Below are 19,293 nucleotides of genomic sequence, written 5' to 3'. Positions count from 1 at the left end.
GTTGTACTAGGAGAAAAAAGGAAAGGTGCAAAAGGAACCCCATCTTGGCCAAAGGAGAGAAGGAGAAAGAAAGGTATCCATATGGATAAAGAAGAGAATGAAGTGACAAGGTGGGAGGGTGTTAGTAATGCAACAGCAATCTATTTAAACATCCACTGTTTTGGTAAGTTTGTTTAAACAACTGTACTATGCACACCATAGCCAGGGAGGAGGAGGAAGATGGATTAGTGTCCATGGACAACAGTCCAAGTAAATCCTGATCTGGCCGTACAAATTGAGTCTATCTTGTAATGCTTAATGAAAATGTGAACAAAAGACTAAGTTGTTGCTGCTAGAAGGGTTCTAGAGTCTACCTTTTTTCTAACTGCCCTAGATGTTGTCAAAGCTCTAGTGGAATAATACAATAAATATAATATGATAGTAATAATTATTCCACTTCTGGCATGTGGGAAGTTAAAAAGCATTTTAATTATTTATCAAAAAGAGTGGTCTATATAGCATTATGTCAAAACTGATCTGCATTTTATATTGGAAAACTTGATTACAAGTTTAAAGAAAGGATATATGAGCATATTTTTAATATCAAAACATGTGATGAAAAAATGTATTATTTAGACATATTGTGGTATATTTCGATCATATATTTAAATTTTTCATTTTAGGTATGATTAACATTAATGCTAGAGGTGGCACAGGAAAGATGAATTCGAAGTATATGAACCAAAGTAGTAGCTTGCTACTAATGCATGGAACAGATGACAATCAAGAGGATTCACCAAGGCTTGCATGGAGTGTAAGAGACGTGTAACACTCCATGCAAGCCTCGCGATCCAGGAACAGCCCGAAACTCCGTGTAAGAGACCAGCTAAAATGTCTCTTACACGGACTGGGCGTGGATATGCTAAATACCTCACTTGCAGCCGAAAGGTATGCAAATGAGGTATATTAGCGATCCACGAAGCAGAAACCAGCCTGTGTAAGAGACGTTTTAGCTGCAGAAATGTACTCAGTTGACAACTGAGTACGTTTCTGCAAAAATCACAACGGAGCCATGTCAGCAAAAACGGGCTGCGCTGTATAAAACATAAAAATGAAGGATATAAACCCACAAATGTGGGTTTTATGCAATACATGGAATGACAATGCAGGGACCAGCAGACCAAAAACAACATGGCCACCATGTAGTGGTTGCTAAGGGGGGAAGCTGAGTCTAAGACATGTAACTAAGCATTAGTAGGCAATCTCATGTAAATGAGGGTTAGGATACTGAATCCCACTGTCACATAGCAAATTAGCACAGTCTGAGTAGTGTAAGAGATACATAAGGGGGAGGAATAGAGTAGGAGATAAGTGACATCACAGGGGGGAATGGTAGAAAGACATGCAGTTCATTGAGGGTCAGTGTAACATGACAGATGACAGACACAGATCAGGGAAAGAGGAGTGCCACAAGATAAGCATGGGAAAGTCAAGAAATGGAAGGTGTACACTGTTGCTTACACCAAAGTTTCTTGCTGGTCGTGCATGCGCACGTGTGCGTGCCATGAAGTGCAAGTAGAGCAGTGTGCGCACGTGTAAGGCAGACTGAGCATGTGGGAGCATGTTGGTAGACTCTGAAGATGGTTTACGCTAGTGTGCGCGTGTGTAGGGCAGACTGTGCATGTGGGAGCCTGTTGACAGACTTGTAAGACTGTTTGTGCTGGTGTGCACGCGTTTCAACCCGAATAGGCAGATCCTGAACCGTGTAAGCATGTGTGCGCACGTGTAAGCCACTGTGAGCGCGTTTCTGCTGGTATGCACTCTGCTCCCCCCTGAGGAAACAGAAAGGAAAAAAGAAGCAACATAATTAGTAGGAAGCTAGCAGGGAATACTGCTGGAGCTAGCAGGTGAAAACAATTAGAAGCAGGCAATTACACAGGCAGAATAGTAGCCCAGCCCAGCACTTAAAACTCTGCAAACAGCAATACAGGATGTTTCTCTCAAGAGACACTGCAACACAGGAGTAAGCTATTAGAAGTGAAAACTGAAAAAGCTGAACTAAGAGCAGAAATGTTAGGGGCTGCCATAGCTGTCATAATGAGACATAGGTGACTTGCTGAGGGTGGTGACAATGCAGATGGTGCCAGACAACCCACAGTGAGGAGATGGAGAAGAGTGTGCAGGCCCAGGGTCACCTACCACGGGTTACATGAGCTGGAGATAGTAGAGCACTATAGAGTGGACAGAGAGCTCCTGCAGCAAATAGTTGAGCTGTGCAGGCCACGCCTCACACACAGAACCAACAGAGGGGAACCCATCCCAGTGGAAACCAAGGTATGTGTTGGCCTAAGAATACTAGCAACAGGTACCTTCCAAAGACCAACTGTTGATATGATGGGGATATCACAGGCATCAGCCTCCAGGGTACTGCACCAGTTCCTGGATGCCATGTCAGCACATGTCTGTGATCATGTATATTTTCCTAATGCCCGTGAGGTATTGGCCAGCAATATGCGTCTCTTCCAGCAAATAGCGGAATACCCTGCGGTAGTGGGTGCAATAGACTGCACGCACATACGCATCAAAGCACCAGCCAGTGAGCGGGGTAGGGCCTACATTAACCGCAAGGGCTTCCTCTCCATCAACTGCCAGGTCATGTGTGATGCCCAGGGCATAATAATGAATGTGTGTGCTGGCTGCCCAGGGAGCTACCATGATTCCCACATCTGGCATTTGACGCAGCTGTACCAGACATTTGCCAATGGGGACATCCCACACGGACACCTAGTGGGGGATGCAGGTTATGCACTGGAGCCGTGGCTGATGACACCCATCAGAAATGCACACACACCTGAACAGGAACGCCATAATGAGGCACACGCACAAACACGTAATGTAATAGAGCATGTGTTTGGGCTGCTCAAGTCACGGTTCCAGTGTCTGGACACATCTGGTGGAGCCTTGCAGTACTCACCAACTACATGTACCCAAATTGTCATGGTATGTGCTATGCTACATAATATGATCTTGCGAAAATAGCTGCAGCAGGACCAGCATAGGGCTGGGCCAAACAGCCCCCCACCATTGCCAAGGCCATCACAGGCAGAGCGTGACCCAGAGGAGGAACAACCTGAGCCTGCCCCAGTAGGCAGAAGGAGGCATGCCCAGTATGCCCTGGCCTTGGCAAAGAGGCAACGCATAGCACATACACTGGCTCAGTAGGAACCCTGGGAATGATATCCCCTCTGACTCACTCAAATAATAACAGGGATGCCTAAAATGACATGACCTGCTCACAAACATCTACAGGGAGTGTAATATGCGCATCCGACAGAGGCAGCCCTGCAGCACCACCTGAGGCATGAATGCCATGTGTTAAGTAATTTAACACCATGTACTATATGCACACCTGAGCACCCTGACTAACATCCACCCTCACCAAGCATGAAGCCACAAAATGACGATGGGATGATCAATTGCAATAACTGGCTGAAGTAATGCAGTTAGTCAAAGGGGAGCCAATTTGTTTCAGCCTGGGAAGACATGCGAAGCATGACATGATGCACCACCTGCTAGGGGTGGCATGCACCTATCAGTCCAGGCCCCATGGATACTGGCAAAGGCTGTCAGTACCCACAGCATGCCCTGAATAGGTAAGTCTCAAAACACAAACCCACCTTCATAGGTACCACAAGGGATAGGAATCTAGATGTAATGCTACCCAATGCCAGAAGTCTAAACAGCAAGATGCGTGCAGTGTAAATGCACACAGTATGGAGAATGTTGATATCAGTCCTGTAATAGAAAACTGGGTCAAGGCTCACATCAGCACCCTAACACTACCAGGTTACACCTCATACTGTGCTGTACAGCCGCAAAACATGGAACAAGCTACAAAAGGAGGGTGACTAGCAATAAATGTCAAGGATAACCACACCCCATGTTGGTACCACAACAAGAAGCAGCATGGATTAGCCATGGTCAAATACCAATGGCTAAAACCGCCTCCCAGTATATAGCCTGCTGCAGACTACTGTCCTAATACCAGGAACTGCACCTGGCCTATGTTGGAATACATGAATATATCAAGCCCCCCAAACCACATTATATTGCTTGACTGAAAATACCCAGACATACACTGGGAGCATTATACTAGCACCAACACAGTGGGAGAAAAGTTCCCAGAATCCATAAACCAAAATGCCCAGGAACAACATACCACTCCCACAAGAGGGGTAAGCATACTGGATGTGATAATCAGCAACATGTGTACTGGATGGCAAGATGAGAAGTGTATCCTTCACTGGTAAGACCAGACCATAGAGTAATCACATTGGATATATACATCCTGACCACAGTCCCTGGCCAGAAAACCACAGTGAAAAACATGTGTAAAGCATAGGTTGCCCCCCTCCAAATCGATGTGGAACCCATGAAAGGCCCTGTGCAAGTGCAGAATATGGGACACACCACAGAACATGTTATACAGGCATTCCATGAACACAGCCAGGAATGCTTGGAGTATGCAATCACAAATAACAACAAGACACAATGCCATACACGCAGGCATCTGGCATGCTGGACTCCAGCCATTACAAAACCATGCAAGAGAATGAGGAAGCTACTACATGATAGAGCAAACATAAAAAGGGAAGTAATCACTGATCAGTAGTATGGCAATAAAATATGTCCACACATACAATCCATTAAGGCCAGCCACAACAAGTAGAATCTGTGAATCCAGAGGCAATGTGACACCTGCCCCTAGTACACAGACAACCCACAACTCCCCCCATAAATACAAATATATGTGAGAGATGCAACCATTTATCCAAACCGGAGGCTGAGCTCCCCCAACTCAGTACTGTCAAAACTAGTCAGGAGGAGAAGGTAACCACATACACCACAAACCCAGTCCCACATAGACCTATCACAACTGTAAACCAAACACATAAACACAGAAAAACATTCCCGGAGGCCCTAATTACAAACACACCACACCAACAGAAGCCTCCAAAGCAGATCCCAAGCAACCACAACCTCCAAACATAGCACATGCAACACATAGTACACAAAGCTGGTGTGCCAAACAGTTACAGGCCAGAAGGAGAAACAACATGCCTGATACAGTTGTAATAGGTGTCTGTATAGGCAGACACACTGCTGTCCCACTCACCAGACTGAACCAGGGAAAGGGTACAGTAAGCCGCCTGTAGGCTGCCACAATATGCCACATAACACAAGTACGCAGGTCACCCCAAAGCAAGCAGAAATATGATGCACTCATTGTCCATGCTGGTGTGAATGACCTGAGATGTACCTCCCTGGACTACATAAAAAGAGACATGGATGAGCTCTCTGAGTATGAACTCCAGGCCGGTATGACACTGGCCATTTGCAGCATCCAACCCTCACCAAGAATGATGCCACAGTACAAACACAGAATGATCAGCTTTAACAGGTGGCACAGTTACAGCTGTCAGTCCAAGAGGGTCTAATGTCTGTCTGCTTGAGATGTCATGCATGACAAGCCATGCTGCTGTTCCAGGGATGGCTTGCACCTGTTACCCCTGGGCATCTGGATACTGAATAAGGCCTTTGCCACCTCCATAGAGCCATACGTAGGCAAGGCCAAAAAGACTAACCCACCACCCTAGAAAACATAAGTGGTAAGAAACATAAGGGTAATGCTGACCAATGCCAGATGTGTAAACTGCAATATGCATGCCCCTGAGGCACTTCCCAGTATGGAGAACATTGATGTCTGTGCAGTGACAGAAGCCTGCTGCAAGCCTACTGATAGCACACCAGCACTACCAGGTTATACCACTTATCATGTGTTATGGCCCCAACACCTGGGCCAAAACATCAAAGGAGGGGGAGTATCCATATGCAGCACAGACACCCATATGGCCAGGTAACTGACAATGCACAAAGCAGTGGAGACCACCCATGTGCACCTAAGTGTAGTCAAAACTGCTGTACAGTCTGTAGCATGCGACAGACCACACTCTCACACACAAGAACCCCACCCAGACATCCTGAAGACACTGGACAGTATGAATGTCCCACCAAATACCAGATAAGGTACTCACAAATTACCACATAGGTGGTAAACCATTATGTATGCAAGGAGTAATCAGGGACCTAGGGACACAAGTCGACAGTAACCTGTCATGTGACACTCACAATGCCAATGTGGCTAGGAAGACTGTCTATATTGGACACAGTATCATGAAAGGATTCACATCTACATCAACAGAGGTCACTGTGCCCCTGTACTGTTCCCTTATCAGACCCATAATCTAGTACAATGACTCATATGGGATGTACCGTACCTGACACCTGCAGCGGTTCGGAAGACCTCAAAGGTACCCCACCAAGAGGATAAAGGGTGTCAAATATATGTCATATGCTGCCTGGCTGTAGACACCCCAGCTGAATGCAGTCACAGACTGCCTAGACAGAGGCATTGTATGTCTGTTGTACAAGGCCATGTCCAACACAGGAGTAATGGACATGCTCCACCACAGGAAATCAAAGCCATTGGAGCTGTGAGAGTGACAGATGTCAGCCTTAACACATAATGAAATAGGATGTGCTGGAGGGACAGATACATAACCCAGAGGCTCCCCACACCCAGAAACAGGATCCCAATCCATGTTAGGCAGAGCCCCTCACTGACACCCCTCAACAGGAATATTGCCAAGTGAATGGATGATCATACATGTACACTGGGGGTCTTCACTGTGTCACGACCAGACAAAGGCACAGTAAAGAAATTCATAAATGGCCATAATAGTCACATAGCAAGGGGCAGTGAAAGACACACACACTCTGGCTTGGCTTACTAATGCCCTAGGGTGGATAGCCTAGTATGAACCCATGAACCTATGAAGATACAAATTGTATAGGACACTAAGGATAATCACAAGGCTTACTTAACTGATGGAAGGAACCATGTTGGGAATTCACAGATATGCTCCAAATCACACAGATATTACAAACAACATACCAAACACACACACATATTGCCAACATACAACCTGACAGGTTCAGTGCAACCCCCCCAGAATGCAAAATATCTATCCCAGCAGACTGCTGGTCCCCTGACACTGCAGATGCTGAGGTAACAGCCATCATCTGCAAAGCAAAACACACAGCAGCAAAGGTATGTGACTGAACATGTATGCAGAGGAGTACAAACAGCCCACCATATCCGACCCCCAGCTGACACAAGCAACCCACAAAAGGGTCACCTAGAAACAGACAACTGGAGCCATAGCCATGTCAGCAAGCTAATTGCAGAACTGTGTATAGACAACCACCGTAGATATACAGTAAGTGCCCACAAATGACCAGACAGGTGTTAACCCATTACGTACCTAACATGTAATGAAAGACCTGGGGACACAAGGTGATAGATATCCTGCATTGGACAAACATGTGGCTGTAGTGTTCGCAGAAACATACCATATACCCACCCAATCATGAAGGTTGTCAGATGTAGATAAGGGGAGGTCACTGTGGCTCTGCAGTCATCCTTCATCAACGTCACAATTGACTACAATAGCCCCTGTGGGATATACCTCAGCAGACACCTCCATCAACTGTAAAGTCCACAACAGTACCCCACCAGGAGTAGCAAAGAGCATGAACAGATGCCATGTGTTGCCTGAGTAAACAAACTGCAGCTCCACACATTGCCATACTGCCCACCCAGAGGCAAGCTGTGCCTGATGTATGAAGCCATGTCCATGCTGGAATCAATGAACATGCTGCACCTTGGACAATCTGAATGGCAATGAGCTATGCACATGAGAGACCTGAACCCCAGCACTGACATACATAGGACAAGCTGTACAGAATGATCCATAACACAGAAGGCACCCTCACTCTTGAGTAAACTCCCAGTACAGGTTAGCCAGAGAGTCACCTATCGACACCCCTCAAGAGGAATCCCGATGAGTGGATGGGAGATGGTAGGTTAACCCTGGGTATCACTGTTATGTTAGAGGTAGATGGAGGCAGGGTACACCAACCATGACATATGTCATGGCAAACTCCAGTTACAATGTGTGTTGAAGGACAAACACACTCTGTGACTAGCATCAGAAATGGCCTAGGGATCATCGCTAGTGTTTGCCAATGTCCACCTATGTTGTAGAATACACTACCAATGTTGGACAAGCCTGGTGTAGGTAGTCCATATCTGAACATAATGCAACATAGTCATATGTGCACAACTGGCCCCTACACAGTCTGTTGTGCTTACTATGAAGATGTCAAGCAGTGATAGGACTAAAGCCCAGGATACTGTCCACCACAGTGAAAGTACTGAACCAGTACACTATACGGTACTACAGTGTTAGGTCATTATGAAAGGATGTTGACAACTGTATGCAAAGTATCCCATGCAATCCCTGCAGGCACAGTATAATCCCTGTTGTGGCAGACACAAAGCAGTTGGCCAGTTAGTACACAACATGACACCCAACACACAACCATAAACGTGAGATATTGTTGAAGTTCACACACACCCAAATATGTGGTGGACTTCAGAGTTCAACATATGGAAAGCTCACACTAGGCATGCTCGCACACTTTGATAAATGAGGCATATGTCAGACAACATGCCATGGAAAGGCTGAACTGGGCATGCTCACACACTTAGGCCATATCTCCGTTTAGCAGTTGGCCACACATATCTGGTATTTGTATGTGTCATTCCAGGAACCAACCACAACACAGCAATCTGCCCAATGCACACAGTAAATGACTACAGAGACATAAGTGATATAGTGGATCACCCTCATATTCAAACATCTTCCACAGATACACAAGTTGTTCATAGGAACAGGGAATTCTATGGCAATAAAGACCTGCAAACAGTCTAACAGCACAACACATATTGTGCATCTGACAATTGAACATATGGGTGTAGAGGTCAATACTAGGCTTGTTGCCCTAGGGAATGTCAGCTTAGCCAGAGTGTGCTTGGCATCTGCATCCCCAGTACAGTAGGCTACTCTGCCACTGTAAAGTAGGTCACATAAGGCAACGTGTGAGGCTAGTGAGCTGTGCCTCTGTCAAGCAGGGGCACAGTGGAGATCCCAGGGTTTGAATGTGCTAAGCCACAGCCATGTTGTTGGTGTGTGCTGGAAGAGGGTTGCTGAGGACCTCTAACAGTAAGTGGGTGTCAATAACAGACTGAGGGGAGCCCTATCTGCATTGTCTGGACAATTCCACTGTCGACACTGTGTTGTGATGATTATGTGGGAATGAAGTGTCGTGCTGGTACTGTTCACAGATGCCCTCACTCTGTGGGCTACAGCTCTGCAATGTATTAGCTCACGCTGTCTGTTGGACGGCTCATATATGGCTGGTTTACACTGACAGGTGTCTTGTTGTGGAGCAGTCATGGGTATATGTGGGATAGCATGATCAATGCAAACCTTACACATGCTCATAGAATGCAATTGTCAAGGATTATGCAGAGTGGCCAGTATAGTCCCCCAGCATGGGTCCCTTGAAGTCGTCCACCCCAGTCTTCACAAGTGTAGAGTCTGCTTGTGCTAAATACAGTTTGTTTGCAGTGACAACCTTGCCTGGGGGTGGGGATGGGATATGGATGTTCAGGGAAAGGTGGGTATGGTCAGATATCAACAATGGTGGTCTACCTCTGGTGTGGAACAGTGAGTACCCATGTTGCAGATGGACAGGTGCAATATGTATTCCCCCATGTGGCTGTGGTGAGTGGTTCTGCCATAGCACATGGACCCACAAATTGTAGTGGCTGTAGGGTAAAGTGGTAGAGGCCTGAGTAGTTCCCACACACAATATGCCTGTACCTGATGTTAACAACTGGAATGGTGTATGTGAACACCTGCATATCCCGGCACTGTTCCCAGGGAAGCAAAGTGTGTGTCCTGGGTGTGGGAGTGGTGTTCTGGACTGGTTGTGTTGTGTGTTACAGGTCCTGTGACCACGAAGCATGGTATAGAACACAACCTGCCAGTGCGATGTGCATATCTGACCCTGACGTAGGTGGCTGCAAATGCATATATATGCTATCCCCCACCTGACAGGTAGTACTAGATGTACATACCTCTGTAGAAATAAAGATGTCAGCACCCTATAAATACTGCAGGTGCAGATCAGATGCCCAGTAATTCGGTTAGCGCGCTCTGCTAATGCGTCTCCCTCAAGTGTCATAATATAGGTAGGTAGGAGTTCGAACCATGCAAATGCTCAGTGTGTGTGTGTGTGTGTGTGTGTGTGTGTGTGTGTGTGTGTGTGTGTGTGTGTGTGTGTGTGTGTGTGTGTGTGTGTGTGGGTGAGTGGGTTTGATGTGTGTGCAAGTCTGTGTGAGGGAGATGTCCTTTTTGGCAACTGTGAAAGCACTCTACAGGATGCACATTCCCCTATCTAAGCACGGATTATGTCAGCACCCTATAAGTACAGCAGGAGAAGGGAAACCTCCCAGTAATTAGAATAGCGCGCTCTGCTAATGTGTCTGTCACGAGTGTCATAACATAGTTAGGTAGGATTTTGAATCCTGCAAATGGCAAGTGTGTGTGTGTGTGTGTGTGTGTGGGGGGTAATAGGGTGTGTGTAATTGCAAGTGTGAGAGAACAGATCCTTTTAAAAATACTACAATACACCAAATGCTGCATATTCCCCCAGTAAACACAGGGGATGTCACCACACTATCAGCACAGCCAAACAGGGCTACTTGGCCAGTAATGCCAATAGTGCGGTCCACTACTGGGTCTATTACCATTGTCAGAGTACAGATAGGTATGTTTTGGAAACCCACAACTGCCACGTGTGGTTGTGTCACACATTATGACCTTGTGTGGGTCTTTGTGCATAACAATGCATGCCATTGCCTAAACCAGCAATGGCAATGCACACATGATGTATGTGTGTGACACATACACATAAATACCTGTGACCTGCAGTAGTTACCATGTCTGACACGTGCCTCGAGTGGATAAATGGTATTCGCAATGCATAACAATATGACTGTGTCTTACTGTGCAGGGGCCGACAGTATGTGTCTATACAGTGTGGGTTGTATATGGTAAAATACCTACAGCAGGGGATACACATCTGGTCTGGGCCATATAGTCTACATGTAGTCGATGAACAGGTGCTGCATGTTCCCACCTGTTGTGGGAGTGGTAACATGTTATTCCACTGCAGTTCAGTGACCACATGCTGGGAACCTTTCAGCTAGTGTGTTGTAGCTACAGTAATGCTCACGCACAATGTTTGGCTGGATGCAGTCCAGCCATATAAAGACATTTCTTGGGACTGTCATATTGCCAGTGTTGTTATGGAGGATAGGTGGGTTTCCTGTGTATGGGAGGGTTTTGTGTGCCAGGCTATGAACCAGAAGACAGTCCGACACACTGTTAGCTGCACATGAATAGGCCCTGATGCTTTGTGCTGTGCCAACAACCTGGAGGTGTGTGTATCTGTGGTGCCTTGGGATACCACCCCCCTGTCCATGTGTGTTACATGTGTAGGGGACGACAGGCATGGTATGAGGTATAACCTGACAGTGATGGGTTGCACCTGTGAGCCGTGAATCAGGACTCTGGTACTGCACAGACATTGCAGTTGACAGTGCTGAGGACAGTGTCCAGTGCATGCATCTTGTGGTGTACACTGCTGGTGTTGTGTAGCATCACTGTTAGTGTCCTATCCTGTGTGATACCCGTGGAGGTGGCTATGTAATCCATGTCCTGCAGCAAAAGGCACTATGTGTGTATCAAGGGGCTTCGCCAATATACAATGACCCATGGGGTTAACGTGCAAGCTGCCCCTCGCAAATCATTGTGGCTTCCCTAGCATTTAAGCACATGTTGACAGCCAGTGGATACCCTATGAATGACATTGGAGATTGAGCAGAATGTAGACATAGAACACCCTTCCTACATATAGTGGTAGCATACCAGGTGAGGGTATGATGGCAACCAAGATCAGGCTCATACTGGCCCGTGCCACATGCTGAGAGATCCCTTCTATGTTCCCTATCATGTAGTCCAGGGAGGTATGTCTCAGGTCATCCATAGTGGCATGGTCAATGACTGAGTCATATGTGTCCATGCCTCTGACTGACCTGTATGCATGTGTTTTGTGGTGGACCATAGTGCCCCACAGGCATATCACTGTGACCTTCACCATGTACAGCCTGTTGAGCGGGACCCCACTGCAGTGGCCAAGAGAGGTACCTGACACATCTGTAGCAGGTGTGTTGTGTAGCCCTACAGGCTGTGAGTGTGTGACACACGGGATGTGTGTGCCATGTGTGGCATGTGCTCTGTTCCAATGTAACATATGCCTGTGTGCCAGCTGCGGAGGTGTGTGATGCTCAGGCAGGATGCTATTCTGAGTCTCCAAGTATGCCCCAGTGTGTTCAGATTGCTGTCAGTGCGGGTCTATGTCAGACTGGTATTGTAGTCACTGTAGTATGTCATGCCACCTGACAGGGTATGGCATTACTGGGTTCAGAGTGCTCAGTACCCAGATTAGCTATGTGGTGGCATCCCACACATGTGTTGTACATTCCTGGCCAGGGGTGAGGGTTGACTGCATACATGTGGCAGCTGTGACATTGCCACATGACTCACATAAACCACAACTGGACCATAGAGGTGATTCACAGGTTACCTTTGCACATGCTACCCTAGTAGTGTGATTGCCATGGTGATTACCAACACATAGGGCCAATGGGGAACAACATACTGAAGGTGTGTATGTGTGGGTGTACTGCTACTGATTTCATAGCACTGGCATATATGACTGCACACGTGGGTAAATGCCAGGTAAGACATGTGCAATGTGTCACAGGCAACGTACATGCGAACAGGACAGACAGTGACGTTCTGTCATATGTAAACTTGACATACGTATAGTAAGCTATGCAGATGTCACTAGGAGTCCACAGAAGCAATGTAACTCTGCATTGCAGGTGGAAGCAGTGTTCCAGGGAACCCCAAGCGAACATGCATGCAAACAAAGCTACAGTAAGCAGGGCTGGAAGTAGTCCATTGTACAACAAAGAAGGGGTAACACTAACAGTAGGTAACAGTGCAAATATGTAGGCACTATCAACATTTACCCAGGAATGCACAGCTCAGATGTCCATGGTAGAACTGATATTATGTCATAGTTAATTGTGATTTGGATTACATTGGTACTGCACACATATCAACATGCTAAACATCCACATTGCATAGTCATTGTGGGCAACTTGCCACCATTACTGTACATGTCCATCATTGCGTATCACTACTTGCATTAGCTTCCCCCCTGTGCTACCCATGTATGTGGCTATCTGTTGACATCCTTACCACCGATATGCAATAATGTGCAGCTGTTACACTTTGGTATGTACTATGGGTGTAGATAACAATTCAGGACAGTCATACGGTTACTGCATCAGGCATGCTGGGATATACACACAGTCATATCAGCACACTGTACTGTTACCAACATGATACTACTAATACACTTCTATGTAGTCACCCTGTGCATCAGCAACGTGTTTACCTGTTCCTGCACTGATGTTGGAGATTGCAGGAGGTGGCACAGTTTCATCATATGCACAGGGTGTGAATTAGGTATGCCTGAGTCTGCCACTGATACCACCAATTGACATGTGTGTTGGTGAGGGACAGCAGTACAGGGTGGGGCACTGTTGGCGCAGTGTGTGCATGTATGTGGTAGCCCTAGGTGTTAACATTTCACATGTGTGTATGCACGCACACAGTTCCACCTCATGGCTGCCATATACAGGAGTTTGTGGGCAGCCACAGACTGCACCTGGCAGGTTATACAGATCAGTATCTGTGGGCATGGACATGGTACCTGTGCCTGGCAGGGGTGCTACGGACCGTATCCAGTACTAAGCCAGACTGGGTACTGTCATCAGAAGTGGGAGTGTGTTGAATGGACACAGGTCCCTGTTGGGACTGTCCAGAGCCACGTGCATGTGGTCTCCTGGGGCGTTCCGAAGATAGCACAGACCCAGCATTGCTGGGGCTGCTGCTGGCACTATGGGGGCATCCGAGGGCCTGTTGTCATCCGCGCCGACTGCCAGCTGCTGCTGTTGCTGGCATACAGCCACGTCGATGCTGCAACCGCCCACCATTGCCCTGGCTCATGGACATGTGGTTGTGGAACTGCTGTAATATGTCCCCACAACGTCTGTCTATGACATCGGTGAAATTACGGATGGCATCCGCGATGTCACGCATACTGTCAGTCATGGCTGTGCGACATGCTCTCAGCTCCCTCAGACCCTATCTGGTGTACCTTTCCATACGCGACTGTGCCTGCATGACAGCCCGAAACATAGCTGAGGTTGACAGACCTCTTTGGGCACATCTGCCAGAGGCAGTACGCCCACGGATGCTACCACGAGAACCCATGGGCAACTGTCTGTGTGGTACCATCGCAGGACCCTGCCCATGGCTGCTGTGTGGGGAAGCATGTGCCACAGATACCACATTACCCTGTTCAATGCCCACTGTATCCTGTCCATCACCTAGGGACAATGGTGACATAGGATGTACTGGCAGGATGACTGTGCGCAATGATGGGGTTGACAGCTGTGTACTGTCAATTGGCTGACCAATGACGGACCCTGACACACCTTCCTGTGCCATTACACAGATATCATCATCATCAGTACCTGTGGCACCAGATTCAGGTTCCCTGCTGCAGGACACCAGAGCAGCACCAGAACCTGTGGGAGGAAGACAGGAAACACAGTTTAAAGTGTCCACACAATGTTACCAGTGATGCACTTATGCACACATGCACACATGCACACGTGGACACATGCACACATGCACACATGGACACAGGCACACATGCACACATGCACACATGCACACATGCACACATGCACACATGCACACATGCACACGTGGACACAGGCACACATGCACATGTGGACACATGCACACATGCACACATGCACACGTGGACACATGCACACATGCACACGTGGACACATGCACACATGCACACGTGGACACAGGCACACATGCACACATGCACACCCCGCAGTATACACACAGAGCACTACTGAGTTACATTAGTATTACTAAGCACTATCAGGACTATTATAGGTATTGTTAAACACACTCACCAGCATGGATGGCCTGCCTTGCTGTAACACTGGAGGGACCTGCAGAAATGAGGAGATTAATGTCAGTGGGCACAACTGTGCCATTGATACTGCATATGATACAGTGCAGTAGTACACCAGTTGCCTTTCACATGTCAGCTGCTGATATTGCCAATATCACACCTGCACAATTACATACTATGTTGACAGCTACATACCACGGACACACCTTACACATGCATAAACTAACAGTGTACAGAACAGTCAAGTGTACATATGGCATATTACCTGCATGCTCCATGTCATGCTGCTGTGTGGATCCAGCCTCCATCATGATGCAGGTGTATTGCTGTTGCTGTTCCAGGGCTGGAGCCACAACACTTAGGAGTAGCCCCTCCAGTCTGGTGAGGGGGGGATGTGTGGCCACCCCACCTCCTGTGGCAACCTGTTGCCTGTGGATATCTGACGCACGCTGATGGACATTTCTGATTAAATCACTGCAGTGATGTCGTACTTGCTCATATGTCCTATTATGCATGCCAATGTCATTTACCCTATGGACAAGGTCTTGCCACAGTGCAGCCCTCTCCTGCTGATTCTGGCTGGTGCGGGAAACAGTATGTCATAATCCCGCACCAGGCTCTGGTGTATCTCCTCATCTTCTGCTGCAGAGTAGGCGGGATTACGCTGATACGTCATGTCCCTGGAAGAAAACACAAACAGGATATCAGCAGACTATGTCAGCAATATATGGCACACATACTATACCTGATACTAAACTGTAGTGATATACTACTACTCCCATATGTAGCATGTGTGTGTCTCTTGGTGGATACACAAGTACATGGCCAGATATCAGTGCTCAGCCAACACCTGTGCAACAATACCTGCCACATTCCATACAACATAGTAGCATGCCCCATCAGTCAGCACACTGCGATGGGTCCAATGCACAACCTCACTCTGGGGGTTCATACAAAGGTACTGTATGTGGAACACCATCCACTAGTGTGATCTGGACACAAGTTACTCGGCCTGGATATACATATCCCACCACCACCACCACCAGCACAGTAGACTACTTTGATATGTATGTGATTAGACAGTTATTCACTTGTTAGGACTGAGATGGTATCCATGCAGCCCACTGGGCCAGTGGAAGCCACAACCCACACTGCTGACCCCTTAGCGAATGCTTCCCACGGACATCTCAAAGATTGCATGGAACATGCACACACATTTCTAACCCAGACCCTAGGCACAAAAGTTAGGCATCCTGTCCGGTGGACCCCATCTAAAGGCAGATTGTATAATGATAGAAGGAGGCTACTGCAGGACAGAGCAGATTCACATTAAGGGAAGGCATTTGTGGTCAGCACTGGTAATAAGCTACGGTCTCTCATAACAACATCCACGGCCTACTCTGGGAGGGAAATGGCCATGAACACTATAGATAACCACAAGGCCTTCTTCAGTTATGTTACACATATGGACCAAATGCCTCAGATATGCTCTGAGTTAATACACACCTACTTAACATTCACTGAACACACAGATATTGGCAACATTCTTGCAGACAGGTTCGGTGCATGTATCCCCCCTCCTTCTCCCCCACACTTAGAAATACTTATCACAGCTGAATGTAACCTCCCTATCATCTCACATGTCCAGGTGAGGGCCACCCTCAGCAAAGCAGAACACACAGCATCAATGTGACCTGATGGTATCCCTGGATGTGTGCTACGTGAACTCCAAGAGGACATACAACCGCATATAAGACTGATATTTAACCTTGGCTGTACTACAGGATATGTACCTGAACACTGGCATACAGCAACAGTGGTCCCACTCCACTAAGGAGGCACCTCTACTGACCCTGGGAACTACCACACCATAAGCTTAACCAGCCTGGTCTGCAAAGCTATGGAATGATTCAGTATGGGACGCATATACAGCAATATTGGGTACCTGCAGACACTTGTTCCTGGCCAGTTTGCCTTTGTGATGGGCTGATCCTGCCTTTTGAACCTGGTTGACCTTTCAAAACAGTCATTACAGCCATTGATGAGGGCAACACAATCCATACAGCCTACCTGGACTTGCCTAAGGTCTTCAACACAGTACTCCACTCAGGCATCATAGACAAGCTCATTAGCTTACATGTTACTGCATATGTCACATGATGGGTTGCACACTGGTTGACATACAGAATCCATAATATCGATATTGTAGGAGCCATGTCAGATTCAATACCAGTCACATGTGGTATCCCACAGGCCTCTGTCCTAGGACCCCTCTTGTTTTACATTTATTTCTCAGATGTAAAAGCAAACATGTGCGGGTTGTGGATGACAAAGTTCCCAGATGACTGCTAACTAAGCGCAATAGTCGTTACACCAGCTGACACACACATCCTACAGACAGGCCTCACTCCAAAGGAAAACTGCGGCCAGGATCATGGCCTAACACTGAATGACATGTAATGTATAGTCATCCCCTTTTGGTGGAACTACGTGCACACAACATATCACATGGACATACCTATAGATACAGACCTAAGACATATATGGAGGGTTCACAGTATGCAGACTATTAACCTGTTACTTTACATTACCTGTGTTTGTCGCAGCTGGTTGCGTTACTGCTACTACTGCTTCCTGCTGCTGCTGGCATGGCTTGGTACTGTCACTGCTGACAGCTTCAACTCAGTTTGTGTACCGTGTGTTGTTTGTGTTGTTATTTTTCTCTCTCTCTCTCTCTCTCTCTCTCTGTCTCTCTCTCTCTCTCTCTGTCTGCCTCCAGACAGTGCAATGAATGTATTGCATGTGTGGAGTGTGAGTACAGGATGCTTTTGTAGGTATCTGCATAAGTCCATGTGATGGCCTCTGCACCAATTGTAAGCCAGCATTTGCTAATTGCATGCAGCCAGTTGTGTACTGATTGCAGTTCTCACTGTGATTTCAGGACAGTGCTATAAAAGGGTATGTGAGATAGGCATTGCCCTTTCAGATTGTAAGGGCGGGGACCATGCTGGTATGCTGTGGAGACTGTTCTGTGAGTGTAAAGGTTAGTATCTCTCTCATGATTCAGGCTGTGTTGTAGATTCACATTTCTCCATTCCTCTCTCCTGTTTCCTGTAGTAAGTGTGTATGCACACTGACACCTACAACTATATATATATATATATATATATATATATATATATATATATATATATATATGTAAATATACATACATTTATATATGTACATTAACTGACATTATTACCTACTAGCTACCAACTAGCATGGCTGTTTCTGTTCACACACTACTATTATGGAAATCCACTAGTTCTGACAGTAAGTATGAATGACATGCTTTGTGTACTACACATCCTATATTCCCTTTACATTCATTCCTACTATTACATGATATATTTATTTTAGCACAATGTTCTTGTATAACAGTCATGGCTTAGTGGTAGGTCATGCAGACTACTGTTTCCAAGGTCCTTGGTTCGGGACTGACAGTGGGATTTTATTTTGCTTTTGAACTGACTACAGGACCTGTCAATCAGAGTGACTAAGGCACTTTTAAGCAGTTGTAACTGGGTTAGCGCTGGTTTGCGCTGAGCTCCCGCATGCGCACTGGTGTTCAGCTCCGCACACACCCGCTTACAAGCGCTTAACAGTGCTTACTCTGGTGCACACCCGTGCTATTTTCTTTGAAAGAAATGAAAATGGAAAGACAAGAAAGTGGTGAAAAAGGGGTCACAAAGAGGGTAAGACAGTAGGGAAAAAGCTTGGGTTTTGCAGGAGGGATGTAGGTAAGGCCCATAGCTGCCCATTTCTTCATCAGCAACATCTGTGCATATGTATGTAATTTGGTGTGACATTTGAAACCTTCCACCCCTGAGAGAGGTGTCAGGACAACAATAATACTTGTTGTACAGCCAATTGTAATTGATAGTTTCCATGTACAGCAGACATGTGTGTGGAATGGGCAGCTATGTATGGGGCGTAATTTTTTTGTGGGTACAGAGTGCCCTTTTTTTTTTTTTTTCAGGTGAGAGTGGTATGTCAGGTGAAGGAAGTTGGTATAGCTGGGGAGTTAGGTTGGATAGGTCAACAGACAAGACAAACAAGATGCATACAGGGGCGGTGTATGACACGTGTGGGGGGGTTACA

Source organism: Protopterus annectens, chromosome 7.part0 (genome assembly GCF_019279795.1).
Source record: "Protopterus annectens isolate FY-2018-M chromosome 7.part0, PAN1.0, whole genome shotgun sequence".
Classification (NCBI taxonomy): domain Eukaryota; kingdom Metazoa; phylum Chordata; order Ceratodontiformes; family Protopteridae; genus Protopterus; species Protopterus annectens.
This window is presented reverse-complemented; position numbering follows the sequence as displayed.